Raw genomic sequence first — 14,961 nt, forward strand, 5'->3', positions numbered from 1 at the left:
AATATGTATATATGTCAGAATTATTACTTTAACTTAAGTTGAAAGTCACAAAACTTACTCCCAGCAAATGAAATTGAATATACAATTAGTTAATATACCATGCATGATGTATTGGCATTAAAAAGAGCTATGGAAGAAGAAAGTAAAGGATTTAGGGTGATGTTATCAGTTGTTTTCAAAGTATTGTTAAATGAAACAATGAAACTGGAAAGCAAAATGTTAAGTGACTGTATTATGTAACATGTATCTCATGAAACCTTTCTATCTATTTGGTACATAGTTCAGCTTGGCTCTTAATTTATAACAAAGAAATAAGACAACAACAAACAACAAAAACTCTTCTTCTAATCTTGATTCATGGCCAGGTTTGGACATTACTATTATACTATCCAGCTTGACTAAATACTACATTGTTCTGGTTAATCACATTGAGTTCAAATGCTGCTATGTCACTAGTTTTTCTAAAAGATTAAATAAGATAATAAATGAAAAAACTTTATTCGAAACCCCCCAAACTGTGTAAATTACTGTGTTAGTTCAATAATAATGAAACTTTTATCACCATTAGAACAAAGAGACTCTAATAATAGAAACAGTAAAGGTAAACAAGACCAAAAACGTGATGCAAAGTGGTTCCTGACATAACTTTGATGTACAATGGTGTTCTGTCAGCAAGACATACTGTGGTGATGGGGGCCCAAAGCTCGTAGGAGTAACCAACCCACATCTCGTTTGACTCAATGCCCACTCCATGAAGTAGAGTTTATAACATATGACACTCCTTTGGGTGACCAAGAAGCTCAAACTAGCTAACACAGAGAGTTAAGAGAAAACCGAATAATTCTACTGTTCTAAAAAGTAAAATTAAATAAAAACATTTTTCCATCTTTATTAACTTGGGTATTTCTTATTTACATTTCAAATGTTATTCCCTTTCCTGAATTCCAGGCCAACATCCCCCTAACCTCTCCCCCTTCCCTTCTATATGGGTGTTCCCCTCCCCACCCTCCCCCCCCATTACCGCCCTCCCCCAAATAAAAAATTCTAACGGCATTCTGCTATGGTCAAATCGGTATCTTGTTTAGATATCATCAGAGAAGCCTCTCCCTACAGCTGATGAAAACAAATACAGAAACGCGCAGCCAGACAGTTTGCAAAAGGTGAGAGATCTTGAAACAACCAGCCCTAAATGGGATGTCATCATCAAATCTCTTCCTTCGGGGCACAGTGAGCAATCTTGAAGAGGAAGCAGAGGGAATACAAGAGCTACAGGGCATGGAGAACACCAACGAAAAAGAAGGCCCTGTAAATCTGTGTATTCAAAGCTATCTGAGCTCGCAGAAATTGACGCAACATGCACAGAGACCGCAGAGGTCTAAACCAGGTCCTCTGCATGAGCGTGCGCGCGCACACACACACACACAGACACACAGACACACAGACACACACACACATGCATACACACACCACACACACACACACACACACACACACACACACACACAATTTCTTCCAGTGTAATGGTTTGATTGGGTTCCCAAGTGGGAGAAAAGGTGGATCTCTGATTCTTCTGCTTTCTCTTGGGCTCTTGGCCCTCTGTTCCTTTGCTTGTTCTAATTAGTTTTGTCTTATATATTTTATCTTACTATTATCCTGCAGAAGCCTGTTTGTTTTCTATTGAAACAGAAAGGGGGTAGATCCCGATGGGAGGAGAGGTAGGAAAGATTTGGGGAAACAGGAAGGGAGAACTATAATCAGGACATACTATGAAAGAAAAAATTCAATTTTCAACAAAAGAAAATTATATATATTGCATAATAGATATAGATATATAAATATAAAATATAAGATAAAAGGTGGAACAACACATAACAAGCATCAAAACAGAATTGATTGTGTCAAACAGGACATTTAATACAGGAAATTGTTGGTTCCTTAAGCATAAATGAGAAGAAGTTTATGACACAAGATCATACTGGATGGAAGTACAAATGAGACCATAGTTTGTCCTAAAAGTGAATACATACAATGGACAGACACATGGACTATTATTCATTATTTTACTTCAATAATTCATACTAAATACTACTGATCATGTTGTAATCCGTTTTGGAAGCACACTCATATTGTGGATGCCACTGTATCTTGTATGGACTTTAGGGTAAGTGTATGAAAGAAAGAGATGGGTTAGTGGAGTATCAAGTCAGGGTACAAATCATCACACCATGAGACATTAAAATATTGCTAACTGAAAAAAGAACAACATAAAGTAAGTATAATTTCATGCTCGTCTATTATGGTAAAATTGACAATTCTGTTATATGCTGATGTGTATGTTATACATGTGGCCATCTATACCCAACAGTGTCTTGAAAATAATTAGGAATAAAAATAGAAAGCACAGGGTAAAGATAACATTTTAAGTAAAATTATTGTCCACTATTTCAGCACATCAAAAAAAAACCTTGGACATTATGCTATACTTATAATTCATATTCGTTAAGATCTCTTACCTCTTCTTGACTATGTCTTCTTCTGGCATTGTTAAGATGGTTGTTAAATGTCGATTTATGGATCTGCTTTGTGCGTAGAGCCAATAGGAGTGCTACTTTGATTGAACATTGATTAAAATGCATTTTCTATCCAGTTTTACTGGAGAATTTTAATTTTAGATTCCTCTTTCAAAACAGTATTTGGGTGACTTCCAGGATTGTACTTAAGTACGTAGGATACAAATCTGCAGGTTGGGCATTATGGCTAGACCCCTTTTCTTTAATAGGACAGCCATTACACAGCCACTGCACAATAGACTTCCAAACTTACGTTACAAAGAAAGTACATATCCCATTATTAATATTGCCAATATTGGTTGTCTTTTTCCTACATGAAAGGAGATAAGAGAGAGAAAGGACCCTGGGAGCAATTCTACAATTGTGTTAATTATGTTTTATAATAAGCAAATATTATATTGGAGATGAGTCTGTTCATAAGAGAACTAGACCTATTTTAGAACCGACCTTTGATTCTATGTGTACGTGTGAAATTGTGTATGTGTGAAATTCATTTATCTGCTTTGTTCTTACCTCTTAAATTGTTCTCCTTCAGTCAACTAATCTCCTCCAATTTTGCAAAATAAAAAATAAACTAAAGTAGCATTTCTGAAATATTTTTCTTGTGGAATACTATTTTAGGTGCCCTGCAAAGACCCTCTTCTCTCTTTCACATGGCTTCACAGTAAAAAACTGTCAAATTATTCTACATTATATTTTTTCCATTTTATATGAATATGTACTTGAACCTATCTTTATTTAGAAAACCAAATATTGATGCAACATCAAGGCAGAATTACAAGATTTTCTCAGATTTTTTGAAACTGAATGGTCTGCATTAAGGTAGAGAAGCATTGGCTATTAAAATGTGATTTATTATTCTTGTATTAAAATATTAACTAGGACAGGACATATAAAGATTGTAGTAACACTGAGATCTGAGAAAACTTCGCACACTGTTGACGTTAGGTCTGTCCAGTTTGAAACTAAATTCTGTTTCTCTACAGTAGCACACATCTTATGCTCATCTTACACAGAACTGTCCAGAACTCTACATTAGTTTCACCTGCATGGGGACCATTTGATTTTTAAGATGCCTTTTAAGTGTAGTGAGAGAATTTGTTGACTCTCAAATAATTTCTTAAAACTCTTTATCCACAAATTGGATTTGTAATCAATCAGTTGACACAGATCAAAAGAGCTCACATATTACAAAGCTCTCGGAGTTTAATTTTACGTTCATCTGTATGGTCGCAGAGATAATTCACTCTCTCTAACAAGTCAGATCTAAGTAGTTGCTGATACTATATAAGAACGATAGCAACCAACTCAAGAGCCACTATTCACCCAGGCTATTCATTTAGGGTGAACATGGCAGCAAAGTAACAAAGCTCTGGCCTGTCAGCGAAGCCTGGTACACAAAAGAACAGACTCACCGTTTGGTTTTGAAAAGCGATCATGAGCAAGTACAATTAAGCAATGAATCTTCTTTTGCTTAGAGAATAATTTTAAACAGAGAGAGAGAAGAACACTGTCTCAGAACAGAGAACAGATGTTAAGTATCAGATTGGATGAACAGCCTATATTATTCTCTTAGCACAGTGGTGAAATTTGTGGATCTTTTAGAAATACTCTAGAAAGAATAAGATAGATACTAAAAAAGAAGGCCATAAAATTGTTTATATAGACACTACCCATGAATGAATGTATGTTAATCTTGCGTTAAAAGGATCAGTGGTAAGCTGCATATTTCTTAACCAATCACGGAGGAGATATTTATGGGAAATGTATTGGTAGACTTCTGGTTAGATTAATGTATGAATGAAGATTCCAGTTAGATCCTTATATCTCTAAGCATAGGTTCTTCTTTGCCTCCGTGAGAGTCGTTGACTTCTGAAAGTCTGAGTATGTACTCTCTTATTAGTTCGGCACAATGATGGTGTGGGTGTGGGTGGCATCTAAATTATTTCCATTTATGTTTCTCTTCCGTCCTAAGAGGATATGGCTCATTAGTAATTCACATTTCAGTCCGTGAAACTAGAGAGAGAAAAACTATCCATTTTCCCATTAAGAGATCAAACAAATTCACAAGTAACTTCTGTGTAGATCTTATTTTCTAGAACTTAGTTTCAGGACAATACCCAATTGTGAGGGAAGCTATAATTCATTCTCAGCTGCTTAGACATATGACCAACTAACACTTCAGTTATTACAGAGATGGTATAAATAAATAGTGTGTGTTATTTTTACATCCTAAACATTAATTTCAACATTAAACACTTACCCTTGTGCCCGGTGATTGGTTGATCTGCTATGATTTTTGCACAACTGTGGAAAGTGTCCATTCAGTAGACGAAAAACCCAATCCTCAGAGGAATTAAAACTCTCCAAAATCTTCACAGAAGTTACACGACTGAAATACAGACAATAAAATAAAATAAAAATGATCACAAAAGAAGGTACATATCTATAGATTGAATGATATTTTATCTAAATAAAAATAATGTTCTTGTCCCAGAAAGTGACAGTCAAATCAAGGTAGCCATGCTAATGTGCTTGGAGAGTTTCATTACGCACAAATGTCCTGTATCTTGTGACACTAGATAGTCAAGAATTAAAAAGGAAACAGGAGAAATGTGATTTTCTTACCAGTGGAGGAAAAAGAAAATCCGGTTATTTTAAAATAAAATGTAAAATAATTTTGATGTGATGCCGATAACAAACCACAGTGCATTCAGCTCCTTTTTTATAGGAGGACCCAGCATCGCATTGAATGCCAATCAGGCAATCAACACCCACTCCTCACAACCTGGCAAATGAACTTCCGTTGGAGTTGACTTTCAATTTCCCTTGAGTGATGTCTATGTGGAAGAACCTGTGAGCTTGACTATGGATTCTTTAATGGAAAACCTTTTGCTTAACCATTCCTGTGACTTAAATGCCTTACACAGCTCTCACTTAATGAGGACTTAAAATGAGTTTCTTTAGTTGGAGACAGGGCTAGAAAAGAATGTAGTTTGCTTTTCCAAATTATAGAGAAAGTAATCTTTTGGTATTTTTCTGACAGCTAGTAAAAATGGATTACTTTTTTTAAAAAAAATAAAAAGATCAGTTCATCTTATTTTAAAGTTTGCTAAAAAAAATCAGCGATGTTCATTTTTATTCATTTAGTATGTATTTTATAAGAGGTTTTAATTTTCGACAGCTTTCTTGTTCGTTTAAATCAGAGCTTGTGTTTCTGGGGTTTGTTACTGTATAGGATTGTCCCTTTGTTTACTGGTCAATGACATGACGAGGTATTTTTCACATGACTTTTTTAGAACTGTGATGAGGGCTTTTTTCAAAAATGAAATATTAAATCATGATTAGGTTTGTGAAAGAACAAACATCACAAAACAGAATTTTTATTTTATTGTTAAGAATAAATAAAATACCTAAAGATGTCATAGTGGCATATAGTTACTCATTTTTATATAATACTCTTCCTTTACCCACATAGGATACATTCTAGAACCTTGGGGAATATAAAGCCATTTGTTCGCCATGATTTTCCTATAAAATCATGCCTCTGAGATAGATGATCTTATAAGTTAGGAACAAGGAGATTTACTGTATTGACTAATAATATAATTAAATAATTATATCAATAAACTGCAAACTGTAATAAAAGTTTTATATGTACATCATCTTTCAACATCTAATTGCACTTTCACTTTTAAAGAAAGTACCTTGAATCTATTCTTCAGGATATTGCTAACATAAATACTCATGTACTGTGGGACAATTACTAAATGACATGTTAGTTAATGAAATACAAGCATTGTGTTACTGTGGTAGTCAGTCCAATAACTGGGATGCCTAACAAGTAATTCACAGGTAGGATAGCATATAAAGCATAGATAGAGTAAACAAAGAGATGATTCCTGTCCCTAATGGTACAGAGAAGACTGAAAGACTTCATCACAATACTCAAAAAGAGTACCCAATCTAAAATCCGTGGGTTATCTACTTCCAGAATTTCTTTTTCCAAGAACTTATAATCATGCTTCATCACAAGTAGTAGAAATCACAGAAGACATAATCATGGATAATGTGGCATTACATTTCATGTGAGTATTTTTACACGATATATATTTATTCATTTATTTTAATAGAAAAAAGTATGCTATGATCCAGAGTCTGATACCCATCTCCGAAAAGTTAATTTTCAGGTTTTTTTTGGTTAGCCAGATAAGAAGGAATATTTTCTTATGAATGGACAATACATTACTTGACCATAGGAAATCATGCTGGTTGTCATGACTGTGTGACTGGAGACCTGGCCGCTGACTAACTGCCACCCTCAGAGGCTGCTTACAATTCTTTCCACTGTCAACCTCCTCACTAGAAATGCACAACAAGAATCAACATAAGCATGACCCATAGGCAATCACCTTATCATTGAATTAGCAACAATCAGGTCTCATGCTGAATATCATTGAATGGAAAAGGGCTAGTGCGGGATTTTTTTCTCACCAGGAGCACTTGTGGATATAGTTGACACATAGTTATTGACCTACATAACAATTTATTTATCTTCCATCTGTCAGACATGAGTATTAAGCAGTAACGGGAATCATTTTAATCTCAGCTTCAATTGTGAGCTCTCAAAGATCAGAAAGTTCTTTCGATGCCTTACCAATTTAGAACTGATATAGTGCACACATATTTACCATCTTCCATGGTGAGAAATGTGAGCAAAGAATTCCTGTTCTGGAGTCATGGGTGTAAAGAGGGAAAGAACAAGACAAAATAGTATCACCCAGCAAAAATGAGATTAAGCCTTAAAGGAGAAATTAGAAAGTCACGACCAGCAGTAATGGAGATAGACGAAAATCATAACAGGAGCAAAGCTGAGAGAGAAGGAAACACAAAACGAGGAGGCCAGCCAGGACAAGTGTTCTGAAATGACTTTATAGCATTATCAGCTGATAGCTTTGCCTTCACGCTACGGTTACCAGTGAAAGCTTCGAGATGCAATCCCCAAGCTATACCTCAAAGTGAACCAGAATCTCTGAGGAGTGACCCCCAACCCCAATACTGCAATAGACTTTACTGTTATCCAAATAATTCAATGAGAGGCTGACTGAGAATCAATCGGCTATCCTCAGAACTCAGTTGGTTATAAGAAACAAGCAACAAAATTAGCATCAGCTGGTTAAGAATGGAGAGACTTACGCTAACTCCACACTTATAGGCCCGAACTAATAATATTCTTCTAAGATCCTCATTCGATTCCTTTCTGATGGACCTGAGCAAATTCCTAGTGCTAACAGATTCTCACATTACATTTGGTACATAAGTGTTCCTTCAAAACCACAAACCTTAGTGGAGCTCTCTAGACATTTATTAAGATAAGGAGTGAGTGATGAGTAAATACACAGTTAGTATAAAATCCACTCACTACTAATGATGCATGAGAAATGGGAGGTACATAATTGTTTGTTTTTCCTCATTGATATAATTTTGATTTGACAAATACGTTTAAGCATAGAAAACAAGCATTTGCTCTTCTTGTGCCAGCTTAATTGATTGGTGGTAGCAGGCTGGAGAAATGCTGTTTTCAGATTGCTTTGGCTAGGAAGATGAGACTGCTCAGATAGATCAACTATGTTTCAGAGAAATGACAGTTGAGGTGCATATTATCAAAACCACTCTGGATTTCCTTATTCAACATTAACTCTCATAACAGAGGGTACCCATCTTAAGTCTGATGACAAGGATTAAGGGTACATTCCCATAACAAACTCATTCATTAACTCATTCATTCTTGTTAACTTCATTCACATATTGTTTCAAGTACCCACTTTATGTCCCAGACAGGTACTATGCTGGATGCCAGACTCCTATGTAATAAGGTAAGGGTCACCTTACCTTTCAAAGTAAACATGCGACAGCCTCTTGAGGCTCCAAGAACAAAGCTCTTCACATCACCATCAATCATGCTCAAGGCTGACGAGGGAACTGGTTTTACCAGAAGGTTTTGATTATTCCACACTGCAGAGCAATACTTAGCAGGAGCCCACGATATGATGGTTCAATTCAAGCAGCCTCTTGCTGAATTGAGCAAAACTGGAAAATCAGAATAGCTTCCTTGTGACCTTCATAAAAGCTTCTGCAAGTAAATTTAGTTTGAACATAAATTAGAAATACTTAATTCATTTTAAAACTATAACTTAATATGCAGTTCTAACACAAGTCTTCCAAGAACAAATTATTTAAAGGATTATGGTTTCTTTTTTAACACTACAAAAGAAAAAGATATCTGTAGGTGGCTATCATTGAAGCCCCAAGTGAGGAAGATTTTCCACTTTTATTCCTTTTAGTAATGAAGAGCTGCTGGAAACGCTGTGGAAGTGTTGTTTGTTAGTGATTGTGCCAATATACCTGGGCTTTATTTCAAGCACTGAGTGATTCCTTTGACTGCTTTCTGCCAAAAATAGAGTTACTCATAAATTGCATGAATACCTTCCAGCTCATAATTGCCAGGTTCCGGTCTTAGATTTTAGTCATCAAGCTTAAGTTCTTTTAGTTTCTTTAAATCCTAAATTGACGTAGCCTTCTTTTTCTTCCTTGCCAGCACCAACTACCCACTCCTTCTGTTACTGTTCTTGGGACACACACACACACACACACACACACACACACACACACACACACACACACAGAGAGAGAGAGAGAGAGAGAGAGAGAGAGAGAGAGAGAGAGAGACCGACCAAGAGAGACCGAGAGAGACTGAGAGAGACCGAGAGAGACCGAAAGACAGAGAGGTGAATGGGAGAGGCAGAGACACAGAGACTGAGAGACAGAGGGAGACAAAGAGAAGTAATGTACTGTCTAACATAATGTGTTACTCATAAAAAGTGTCTTACAATAACACAGTGATGAGCAATTTCTGATCATAATGCTGCAATTTGAATGAAATAGCTTCCTCACCTCATGAAAAATTCTGTTTATCTCTAAAAATAGTGATACGTTCAGAATTGCCATTACAGAAAAATACATTTAAGTCCAGGGTAAATACATGCAAACTGACAAGAAATTAATATTTTTTATGGCACTTTTCAGATATCTGACTAAGATAGTTTAGGAAAATTACCTTTGATAAACAGAAAAACTGTACTTAAAATTCCATCTGCCTTTCTACATCTGTACAATTTCAGCTTTTCCAAAATGAACACACAATGCACTTATTCAATATTTAAGTGTAAAAGAGGAAATCATATATATTCAAAATACAATCTATAGAAAATAAGAAAACACCTAGAAAAGACAAAAATGTAATTCATGAAAATAATAAAATTTAGAATCAGTATGATGACTCATCAAGTAATGGGACTTGCCACCACATTGGAAAACCTGAATTTGAACTCTTGAAGTCATATGAAGGAAAGAGACCGATTTATTCAAGCATTTTTGTTTCTTTGTTTTTTGTTGATTTTTGAAATTGCCACAGGAACCATGCTAGATATTTTTGCCCCAAAAATCAAAACACTCAATCAAAACTCTCTAGGTTTCTGTTTTATAAATGGGATGAATGGTATTTATGCACAGAGAGAATGTAGCAACACTTTGTTCCCTTATGGCCTATTTCTACCACCAAAAGTTTGTGTCTTTAACCTCAAATTCGAGATGGATTAATATGCTAGAAGAATTTTTTAAGAAAAGTTGGACTATTGGAAAGGATGAAGAGGGAGGAGGGAGAGGGCAAGAAGCCATGGCAGGTGACGTTAAGATTCTGCTCTGTGTATTTACAGGTTGTTATTAATGTTCTTAAGGGATGGATGGTACCGGGCTTTGTATGTTTAGATGGGCAATTATGTCTTACCATTTGGGTCAAAGATTATTGTGTTGTGTGTTCTTTTATGTGACAGTTTGAGTGTAGGGAAATGTGTGGCGGCAGGAGACACTGGGCCACCACAAAGATGGGATGTGTTTCCCCCAAGATATCTAGCAGATATCTTGGGGCACTGCAGTGCTAGACCTAGGAGGATAAAAGACAACCGTACTTTTTTTATTTTTTATATTTTAAAACAGATGGTGAACCAACTTGTGGGCAAGAATCCACTAGTAATCCTAAGAGTTGAGAGAAAGTTTTTATTTTCTAAGTAAGAGGAGGCTGGTGCCATGTTAAGTCATGTGATATCTCAAGGGTGGGAATTCAAACAAAGAAACAGGGAAGTAGCCTGGGCTGGCAGGCTGGCAGTCCCCTGCTGTGTAATGAGTAATGGCAGATCAGAGAGTTAGAGATTAAAAGCTGCTTTTTAAAGAAAGTTGTTTAGAAAGTCTTTCAGGATACTCATATTCCTTCTAACATGGGCTCCATGGGAATTTTGGATTGAAATCCTAGTTAGACAAGCTACTTCTTCATGACAGGTATTATTAAAAGGTGATTGAGTTTGTTTTTAGAAAGAAGAGAGTAAAGAGATTACCTGAGTCACATGGAGATTTTCATCCATGTTTCGGAACTTAGATAGGGAAAAATTAGTCACTAAATCCAAGTAGAGAGTTGTGATAAATGTCTGTAACACCAAGTAGAGTGAATGCAGACATATATTATAGAAGTTATTAAGGTTAAATAAAATCTGTAGCTCTGGGTAGAGAGCTTAATAGATGGATATATTTTGGGCAAAAGTCCTGATTTTAAGTTGCTTATTGATATTGGAATTGATAGAAGTTATTTACAAGTTATTAAGGTTAAAGAAAAATCTGTGGCTCCGAGTAGAGAGCTTAACAGATGGAAATATTTTGGGCTAAAGTCTTGAGTTTTAAGTTGTTTATCAGTTTTAGAATTGATAGAAGGTGTTTAAGTTTGTTTTAAGGAGAGTACAGAGATTACCTGAATCACGTGGGGATTTTCATCCATGGTTCAGAACTTAGATAGGGAAAAATTAGTCACTGACTCAAAGTAGAGTATTGTGATATTTACAAGTTATTAAGGTTAAATAAAAATCTGTCATTCTAGGTAGAAATATATTTTGGGCTAAAGTCCTGATTTATAAGTTGTTTATTGGTATTAGAATTGATAGAAGGTGTTTAGTTTGTTTTATGAATTACCCTGATAAAGGCCATATGGCTCGTTGATGCCAGCTAGTGAGGGTTTGTGGTTACTTTTGGTATTTACCACAACAGGAAGCTCAGATTCTCTTAACATGGGCTCCATGGGAATTTTGGGTTCATTTCCTGATATCATAGAGTACAAAAGCCTATCAGGTTCATTGTTTAGCTTACTTCCTTTTTTAAAAAATTGTTTAATCTTCATAATGGGTGTGACTTTGAATTTTATAATTATATTATTTCTCTGGGAAAGAGTGCAAGATACAAGCTTTTCAGGTTACAGACTAAAGAACACAGTATTTTGAGAGAAAGATTTTGTCTTTGTGTTTTTAAAAAGTATGATTAGGTTCTGGAAACCTCACAGATCATACTGATCAGATTTGACAGAGGTAGACTGCCTGAAAAAATTGATTCAGATGAATCAAACAAAAAGATATCTCGATTCTAAACTTTTGTCTTGAGAGTTGCATTTTACAGAGTGTGCATACTTGGATTCCTGGTCTCAAGGACCTTCAGCTGGGTCCAGTCAGGACACATCTGCTACAACATTTGCTTCATTCTTCCTACCCTCCCACCCCCAAGGATATCTCAACGCCCATGTTCACCTTGAAGAAGTTATGGAGAAGTTGTCATTCCAATTCCCTGGACTTTTGGGGGGGCTGAAAGTGGTTATTCTAAAGTTGTTTTTATGAGGAATTTAAAATTGGTTGTAATTTAACAGGGAGAAATTAGCTAGATTGAGTTGTACAGTCATAATCTCATTTGATAACTAAGCTAAAATCATACCTTTGCTTTGGTATAGAATTTATTTGTTAAAAAATTTAAAAGTACAGCGTTTAGAGCCAATCCTTCTATTGATGTCATTACAGACTTCTGAGTTGATTACATATGTGATTTAAGGGCCAAATAGCAAATTCATGGTTCTGAGTTTGTGAGAGTACTTTCAAGATAATACTTAAGATATAAAGACAATAGTCTAGATTCCCTCATATAGACAAATGGTTTTCAAAAACGTCAGAAATCCACAAAATATGAGATTTAAAGTTATTTATCTTTTGTTGAGACATATCTTCTCCTAGCAGTTCCCCTCTGGCAGATTTAATGAAGAATTTGAACATCTCTACCTCCAAGTGAGGCAATACATGATGGCTAGGCAGACACTGGACAAAACTCACTGCTTCATCTGCAGACGATTACTTTCCAGAAAAGGACAAATTATGCAGAATAGTTGACTGATAAGCTCTGCCAAGACAGGGTGATCAGCCTTTCAAAAATCTCCATTTCAAGAGTCTGTCAGTTGATTTGGGGCCAGAAGGCTGAAGACTTGTATTCACATGCTGCTAACAGAGTCTGTGCTAGTGGAGATTTGTCTCTACAACCTCTCAGTTCTAGAAGTCATGTTAGATTTCCTATGTGTATAGATATTTGGTCATTGAAAGATTTCTGACGTGGTTGAAGACTGGTAGTTTTGTAAACAACCCAAGCTGTTTAGCATTGAGAAGGAAAATAAATTTGAAAGGGTGGTTTTTCAGATGGCATACAATCTCAAACCAGGACATAAGTCAGGTATAGAATTATAGTCTTTTAAGGTAGGTGACAAGGTGGTTTAGGTAATAGACAAAATTGATGGACTATGTGTTGAGTGTATCTTATATTTTATAAATGGTAGAATGGTAATAAATGTAGTCAATTTATATGTAAGTGAAAAGGCCTTTTAACTGGACAAAAAGGGGAAATGTGGTTTGCCCTGGAGTTACCTGTATTTTGATGCTAATTCCACTGCCCCAAGGACAGCTGCCTATTCACATACTCAGGTGACTTCACCAGAACCTTCTCCCCATTGAATTTGTAAAACACAGGTGAGGGGCAGTTACAGGATAGAAGGAGCCCTATCATTGGAGGAGAAGGAAGGATGGGTGGGAGAGAAATTTGAAGGAAGAGGAGGAGACTGGAACAGAAAGGAGGAAGAGACAGGAGGGAGAGGGTGAGAAGCCGTGGCAGGTGATGTTAAGATTCTGCTCTGTGTATTTACAGGTTGTTATTAATGTTCTTAAGGAATGGATGGTACTGGGCTTTGTATGTTTAGGTGGGCAATTATATCTTACCCTTTGGGTCAAAAACAAAAATTTGGACTATTAGGAATGCCATGAGGATAATGGAGATAGAATTGCCATAGTCAAATTTTCATTATTATAGCAAAATTTCTGACAGAAATCATTTCAAAAGAAAAAATATTTACTTGGGCTCATGCTTGCATAAGTTCAGCATTTAGCTGGATGGCTCCATTGCATTGTGGTCCTACAGCAAGACAGAACATCACACCAGCTGGGACTTGTAACAATGGTTGCCTATTTCAAAAGAGATGTCCTCATTGGCCCTGTTCCTTCACCTAGATCCCAACTTTGAAAAGCTCATCCAGCTTAATTTTATCAGTAAAGCCATTCATTCATGAAGTTAGAGTCTAATGACCAAATCATCTCTTATCGGCCCCATCATTTGGGCATGAAACTTGGGACATTTATTCTTTCTTTAGGACAATTTATACCTAAACCATAACCAATAGCAAACTTGAATTTTTATTTAAAGTTGATTATTAATTGCACGTAACATTTGTTATATGTAGATACAAATAAACTTAATGAAAAGATGCCTCTGAATACCATGTGCATTTGAATAGAAATGTCCTAAATATAGCGCTTTGGGGAATATATCTAAAAGACTATATCTTGTTGTAATGATACTTTCTATACATTTTTCTTGTTCTCCTTAAAATAAGCAGGGAATGGATATACCCTACTCTGGGGAAATGAGCCTTCACAGGACCAAGGGCTTCTCCTTTTGTTGATGCCAGACAATGCCATCCTCTGCTACATTGTGGCTAGAGCCATGGATCACTCCATGCGTATTCTTTGGTTGATGCATTAGTCCCTGGGAACTCTGGTTGGTTGATATTGTTGTTCTTACTATGGAATTGCAAACCCCTTCAGTTCCTTCAGTCTTTTATCTTCTCCATTGGGATCCCTGTCCTCAGTCTCCATATCAGGCTCCTGTCAGCAAGCACTTCTTGGGATCAGCAACAGTTACTGGAATTGGTGACAGCTTTGGGATTGGATCCTCATGTTGGGCAGTCTCTGGATGGCCTTTCCTTCAGTATCTGCTCCAGTCTTTCTCTCTGCATTTCCTCCTGTGAGTATTTTGTTCCCCCTTCTAAGAAGGACTAAAGAATCCATATCTTGGTCTCCTTCTTCTTGTGCCCCATAAAGCTCAAGAAGAATTGTACCTAGTATATTTAGAGATTTTGTGCTAATATCCACCT

At 36.1% G+C, this 14,961-nt stretch overlaps 1 long non-coding RNA gene across 1 annotated transcript in view; it reads right to left on the reverse strand.

Annotated features, from left to right (window-relative positions):
* The window catches only part of LOC148004644 (uncharacterized), a 116,101-nt gene extending 107,136 nt beyond the window's left edge, over positions 1-8,965 (reverse strand). The window contains exons 1-2 of the long non-coding RNA XR_015626118.1: positions 8,463-8,965; positions 4,834-4,962 (exon numbers count right to left, since the gene is read on the reverse strand). This is a non-coding gene — a long non-coding RNA (uncharacterized LOC148004644). The remainder of the gene's footprint in view (positions 1-4,833; positions 4,963-8,462) is intronic.
* Positions 8,966-14,961: the final 5,996 nt, after the last annotated feature.

This window comes from Rattus norvegicus, chromosome 7 (assembly GCF_021556685.1).
Source record: "Rattus norvegicus strain SHRSP/BbbUtx chromosome 7, alternate assembly SHRSP_T2T, whole genome shotgun sequence".
NCBI lineage: Eukaryota > Metazoa > Chordata > Mammalia > Rodentia > Muridae > Rattus > Rattus norvegicus.